We start from the raw sequence: 7,424 nt of genomic DNA on the forward strand, positions 1-7,424 counted from the left end.
GTTCAAATGGCCCTGAGCACCATGGGACTCAACTGCTGAGGTCATTAGTCCCCTAGAACTTAGAACTAGTTAAACCTAACTAACCTAAGGACATCACAAACATCCATGCCCGAGGCAGGATTCGAACCTGCGACCGTAGCGGTCTTGCGGTTCCAGACTGCAGCGCCTTTAACCGCACGGCCACTTCGGCCGGCTCGCACACTTTTCTCCAAGACGAAATTGTAACTGTTCTTCAATACTTCATGATGTGTTCTGTCAACATTTCCCATTCGACCCAGTACCTAGTGATATCCACATCGGCCGGCCGGAGTGGCCGAGCGGTTAAAGGCGCCACAGTCTGGAACCGCACGACCGCTACGGTCGCAGGTTCGAATCCTGCCTCCGGCATGGATGTGTGTGATGTCCTTAGGTTAGTTAGGTTTAAGTAGTTCTAAGTTCTAGGGGACTTATGACCACAGCAGTTGAGTCCCATAGTGCTCAGAGCCATGTGAACCATATCCACATCTTGTACAAAAAACAGACTGCAGTTATGAGAGTCTAAGACTCTGAAAGAGTGCAGTAGTTGCGAAGGGTCGATGCTGTAGACTATCCCTGGTGCTTTTCAGTCTATAATTTAACATTAGTCTGTGAAACGAACCTGTGGTGTCACCGCCAGACACCACACTTTCTAGGTGGTAGCCTTTAAATCGGCCGCGGTCCGTTGGTATACGTCGGACCCGCGTGTCACCACTATCAATGATTGCATACCGAGCGCCGCCACACGGCAGATCTAGTCTAGAGACACTCCCTAGCACTCGCCCCAGTTGTACAGCCGACTTTGCTAGCGATGGTTCACTGTCTACATACGCTCTCATTTGCAGAGACGACAATTTAGCATAGCCTTCAGCTACGTCATTTGCTACGACCTAGCAAGGCGCCATATTCAGTTTACTTACTATATTCAAAATGTATTCTGAAGAGATAATATTGTGAATCATGTACCGTCAAGATCGACGTTCATCATTAATGGATTAAAGTTAAGTATCAAACTAATTACGTCCGCTTTCTGAATTCTCATTCCTTGTCATGTTCCAGACCTCACGTCAGTATAGTTCTTCCCTCCTCACGCCAGCCTGCGTGAGCTAAAACGCGTGCATTTCGGCCTCCACTCATAACACGGTGTTGGCTCTTCTGCTAACATAAAAGACGACAAATTTTTAATGGGAATTATAGTTCAGCTACATAAGTGTCACTTGTACTAAGCTTTGTTTAGGTAACTGTTCATATAAGGGTAATTCAGAAACTGCTCTGCCCTCTACAATGCCCCGGCATCAGTTTCCTAACACAGCACGACGCAGTTCTCAAAGAGATTCGAAAGAAATCTTCTTTAATGACTGGAAGATTTCCGGTCGTGGTTAAGGAAAAAAATTTCCAACTAATCGCTGCTAGCTGGTTGTTGGCGTTAAGTGTGGTTACTGTATTAGTCACTGGTTCCAGTCTCACTAGCAGTAACTATTTTTTTAACTTTATTTTGCAATCATATTTTTAACAAACGAAAATTAACATTTTCTTTGCTAAAAAAAACTTACACAGACCGATGCTTTGTGGCTGTTCCATTGACACATGTAGTCTCTAAACTGTCTGCGTTTTTGTAATTTTACGTGCTTTTCACACCTGTAGTGCTCCTTCACGTGATTGTGTTTCTGACTTGAATGGGTACTCTTCATCATCATTTTCCATTCTTAACCGAGAATCATATGCAGATAACTGTGCACTGACAGTCCATTTCTGGCTGCTAGATGAGAGTTAAGACGCATTGTTTGCAATGACTCAGCTATCACTGATTTTGTAAATTTACTGGAAACGTGTTGTACTGAACAATGATGGATATCTTTCGATACGTTTTGAGAATTGCATTGTACTGCTTTACGAAACTGTCTTTACTGTGCTTCAAATCCAGTATGTACATATGGTTTCGATTTCCTAGTGGGTAGTGTGCTGGCGTAAGCTGTCGCCAGCACACCAGGCGGCAAAGAGGTTGTGAAAACATCGATAGCAGGCACAAGCAATGTGCCTATCAGGAGAGAGGCCAAAACCAGACTTGCGGGCAACGCACCGCCAACGCCTCTCGACCGCCTGTATTTAGATCGACGACGCAGACCGGAGGCCCAGTCAGTTCCAGTCTGTCATCCAGTGAGTCACCGAGACATCGACCGCAGCCCATCACTTGCAGTCGCAGGTAGCCGCAGGCGGCACATAGCGACCAGAGTAGTGTACACAGCAGACCTGTATTTCTCCAGCAGTGAGGCTAACGTGGCCTATTACGGAGAGCTTGTGAAACAGCACCCGGACTATCTTGAGTTAAGTAATTTTCTGTTCTTATGAATATGGAACCCAGTTAAGATATGCATGCAGTTTGTATTGTAGAAACAGTATACTGGCCGCCAATTCACATCCTCTCCTTGACTCCCACGGTACAAGCCTACAGTTACAACGAGATGACACAAAAGGTAGATGTGAGCAGATCCAGTCATGTACACCTTGGAGATGGTTGATTCATTTATTTGTTTACAACAGCTTACTGCAGAAGTCTCGTATACATGTCTGCGGGCGGTGGTTTTTCATCAGACCTACAGTGGTCAGCGGCGATGCGTTGTCATGGCAGCTACGCTCGTCGTGTCTTGGGAGAGGAGCGAACTCGCGTGGTAGGAATTCCTCGTTGGCAGTGGGACTGTGTCAGGAGATGGCGCAGTGGTCAACCGCTGGCGTGCTCTTCCCATCTGCACCGTTCCTCCAGTAATTGCGTTACTGAATTGAATGTGTACTCTTCATCGTTTTCCATTCTTGGCAGCCTGTCCAGCCACAGGTAGTGATAGATGCGTAAACACCGATGGTGTGAACCCCTTCCTCGGTGCCTGGCTGGTGGGTCCTGGTAACGGTGGACTAACAGTTCGGCAGCTGGTAGGGTCTTAGTTCCACCTTCAGACCGTCCATCTGGAGGCTGGACACCCGAGGGGAGCAGTCCCGTAGGACGGTAAACGGTGATGACTGCTCCGGCATATGGCAGTAGGAGGACGATGTCTCCTCCATGTATGGCAGCACTCCGCTCCACAGCGGTCACCGATGCAAGGCTTTTTGCCAGCTGGACAAGCAATATTTATACGCAGAAGCACCAGGTGTGTTCGGAAACAGATGTCTCAGCTGCTACGTAGACCTCGCGCCGCAGTGCTGCCAAAGTGCCACAGATTTTGATAGTGCTGTTTTCTGTGCAATGTACCAAAGTGGACGCGATGGCAAAATGCTGCACTACGTGACTATAGTAAGCGCCGCGATTTTGCCGCTGAACACTTGTGCAGCCTCGAGCTACTACAGGTACTATGGAAACCGGAAAAGTTGCCCTTTATGAGTATCGTATTCTTTCTCACTTTGGAATGTCCTACTTTATTAGTATTTAGTGTTTCTACGTCCTGTGTAGGCGTACTGTAATTTGTTGTCATTAATCTTGTACAGAGACTCATATTTTATTACTAACATGCTTCTTGTTCTCTTTAATTTTCTGTAATGGTTGCACTTCCCTTACACAGCACTAACACAACCTGTATACTTCAATACTTTGTGTATGTAGTTCCCTTGTGTACTTGCACTTTCATTAGATTATCATCATCCCTCATCACAAATAGAAACTTATGCCCTTCTTGAGTAAAAATCAACAAAACTCATTTTGTGAGTGTATGTATGTAAAATTATCAATTAGAACTCGGCTGATATTTGTGTTGAAAAGTGTCTTTCACACAGTAGCAACTATTTACTTACTTACACTGATTATGATACTGCATCTCATATTGATGTGCTATTCACACCAAGCATTTTATTTGTGATGATGTTCTCAATCCAGTCATGTTTTCATAAATTGAGATAGAAAAATTTTGCATTACCAACAGTATTGTGATCGCTACATCTTCACTGGGGTCACAGTCGACAATCATAAACTGGACGTCAAACTAACCAGTTAAATGAAAAGCCATTAACAGCGGATAACGCTCTATTGAAACCTCAAAATTTTCATCGTATCACCACTAACTTTTTCTGCACTCATCATTGAGCAATTATTTGTGCACATGTTTGAACTTTAAACGACATGACGAATTTTTTTGTTGTGCATCTGTATTGAAACACACCACCTACAGCCCTTGTAATTCAGCAAACCTTTCGTGGCTGACCGAGACTCGATCATAGTAACGTCCGTCACTGGTGACCAGGCGAAAAGAGGCGAGAAATATCGAAGTTTCCACCAGTAGCAGTTAGCAAATCTGAACTTGAAAATCTCTGTGCTCTGCCTGGAGTCCTCTCAAGACCCTTATCTCTTTGTTAACAAACGAAAAACGTTTAATATACACACACCAAAAAAAGTTTTGCATCACCCCGGTTCCCAGAACTCCTGAAGATACACTCCTGGAAATTGAAATAAGAACACCGTGAATTCATTGTCCCAGGAAGGGGAAACTTTATTGACACATTCCTGGGGTCAGATACATCACATGATCACACTGACAGAACCACAGGCACATAGACACAGGCAACAGAGCATGCACAATGTCGGCACTAGTACAGTGTATATCCACCTTTCGCAGCAATGCAGGCTGCTATTCTCCCATGGAGACGATCGTAGAGATGCTGGATGTAGTCCTGTGGAACGGCTTGCCATGCCATTTCCACCTGGCGCCTCAGTTGGACCAGCGTTCGTGCTGGACGTGCAGACCGCGTGAGACGACGCTTCATCCAGTCCCAAACATGCTCAATGGGGGACAGCTCCGGAGATCTTGCTGGCCAGGGTAGTTGACTTACACCTTCTAGAGCACGTTGGGTGGCACGGGATACATGCGGACGTGCATTGTCCTGTTCGAACAGCAAGTTCCCTTGCCGGTCTAGGAATGGTAGAACGATGGGTTCGATGACGGTTTGGATGTACCGTGCACTATTCAGTGTCCCCTCGACGATCACCAGTGGTGTACGGCCAGTGTAGGAGATCGCTCCCCACACCATGATGCCGGGTGTTGGCCCTGTGTGCCTCGGTCGTATGCAGTCCTGATTGTGGCGCTCACCTGCACGGCGCCAAACACGCATACGACCATCATTGGCACCAAGGCAGAAGCGACTCTCATCGCTGAAGACGACACGTCTCCATTCGTCCCTCCATTCACGCCTGTCGCGACACCACTGGAGGCGGGCTGCACGATGTTGGGGCGTGAGCGGAAGACGGCCTAACGGTGTGCGGGACCGTAGCCCAGCTTCATGGAGACGGTTGCGAATGGTCCTCGCCGATACCCCAGGAGCAACAGTGTCCCTAATTTGCTGGGAAGTGGCGGTGCGGTCCCCTACGGCACTGCGTAGGATCCTACGGTCTTGGCGTGCATCCGTGCGTCGCTGCGGTCCGGTCCCAGGTCGACGGGCACGTGCACCTTCCGCCGACCACTGGCGACAACATCGATGTACTGTGGAGATCTCACGCCCCACGTGTTGAGCAATTCGGCAGTACGTCCACCCGGCCTCCCGCATGCCCACTATACGCCCTCGCTCAAAGTCCGTCAACTGCACATACGGTTCACGTCCACGCTGTCGCGGCATGCTACCAGTGTTAAAGACTGCGATGGAGCTCCGTATGCCACGGCAAACTGGCTGACACTGACGGCGGCGGTGCACAAATGCTGCGCAGCTAGCGCCATTCGACGGCCAACACCGCGGTTCCTGGAGTGTCCGCTGTGCCGTGCGTGTGATCATTGCTTGTACAGCCCTCTCGCAGTGTCCGGAGCAAGTATGGTGGGTCTGACACACCGGTGTCAATGTGTTCTTTTTTCCATTTCCAGGAGTGTAGTTGACTGTAGATATTGTATCAGAGACACAGTCGCTTTGACTGTTCAGAGGTGTCACTAAACCCGCCCAAAGATGTAAACAACCATGCATGAGCAGCACCTATTAGACGGAGGGGGCCGACAGCCGATCAGTTCCAGTCAATCCACCAGGAAGGAGGTACACGGCTCGTGTTGTATGTAGTTCAACCGTGTCTAGACGATCAATGCCGCGGTTCGATCACGTCCGCATTGTTACTTTGTGTCAGGAAGGGCTCAACAAAGGAAGCGTCCAGTTTCTCGGAGTGAACCAAAGCGATGTTGTTCGGACATGGAGGAGACACAGAGAGACAGGAAGTCGGAGTGAACCAAAGCGATGTTGTTCGGACATGGAGGGATACAGAGAGATAGGAACTGTCGTTGACATGCCTCGCTCAGGCCGCCCAAGGGCTGCTACTGCAGTGGATGACCACTACCTACAGATTATGGCTCGTAGTAACCCTGACAGCAACGCCATCATGTTGAATAATGCTTTTCGTGCAGCCACAGGACGTCGTGTTACGACACAAACTGTGCGCAATAACGCTGCATGATGCGCAGCTTCACTCCCGACGTCCATGGCGAGGTACATCTTTGCAACCACAACACCATGCAGCGCGGTACATTTGGGCCCAAACACATGCCTAATGGACCGCTCAGGACTGGCATCACGTTCTCTTCATCGATGAGTGTCGCATATGCCTTCGACCAGGCAATCGTCGGAGACGTGTTTGGAGGCAACCCAGTCAGGCTGAACGCCTTAGACACACTGTCCAGCGACTGCAGCAAGGTGGAGATTCACTGCTGTTTTGGGGTGGCATTATATGGGGCCGACGTACGCCGCTGGTGGTTATGGAAAGCGCCGTAACGTGTGTACGATACGTGAATGCTATCCTCCGATCGATAGGTCGACGATGTCGGCAGCATATTGGCGAGGAATTCATCTTCAAGGACAACAATCCGCGCCCTCATTGTGCACATCTTGTAAATGAATTCCTTCAGGATAACGACTAGAGTGACCACCATGTTCTCCAGACATGAACCTTATCGAACATGCCTGGGATAGATTGAAAAGGGCTCTTTATGGACGACGTGGCCCACCAACCACTCTGAGGGATCTACTCCGAATCGCTGTTGAGGAGTGGGACAGTCTGGACCAACAGTGCCTTGATGAAGTTGTGGATAGTATGCCGCGACGAATACACGCATGCTTCAATGCAAGAGGACGTGCTACTGGGTATTAGAGGTACCAGTGTGTACAGCAATCTGGAGCACCACCTCTGAAGGTCTCGCTGCATGGTGGTACAACATGCAATATGTGATTTTCATGAACAGTAAAAAGATGCAAAACTTTTTTTGATGTGTGTAGTTTCAAGTGACAAAGGTTGCAGGTGTTTAAACCTTGACTGTTACTCTGCATCTGGTTTCCTGCGGTTATTGAAGTTATGCCGTGGTTCTTACCGGACAAGACGATTTGCTTTCCACCTGACCAGTACACAAGTAACTCCAAAGCCAAAATGTAAAAGGCGTAGCCGCCCACAACCAAGTATGCATAAGCTG

The 7,424-nt window shown here is 48.4% G+C and overlaps 1 non-coding gene across 1 annotated transcript; it reads left to right on the top strand.

The window, feature by feature from the left end:
- The first annotated feature begins 303 nt into the window (after positions 1–303).
- Trnas-gga (transfer RNA serine (anticodon GGA)) lies at positions 304–387 on the top strand. Its single transcript is given in 2 exon segments — positions 304–343; positions 353–387. It is a non-coding gene; the product is annotated as a tRNA-Ser (tRNA).
- The last annotated feature ends 7,037 nt before the right edge of the window (positions 388–7,424 follow it).

The sequence above is a fragment of the Schistocerca nitens genome, chromosome 9, assembly GCF_023898315.1.
Source record: "Schistocerca nitens isolate TAMUIC-IGC-003100 chromosome 9, iqSchNite1.1, whole genome shotgun sequence".
Taxonomy (NCBI): Eukaryota; Metazoa; Arthropoda; class Insecta; order Orthoptera; family Acrididae; genus Schistocerca; species Schistocerca nitens.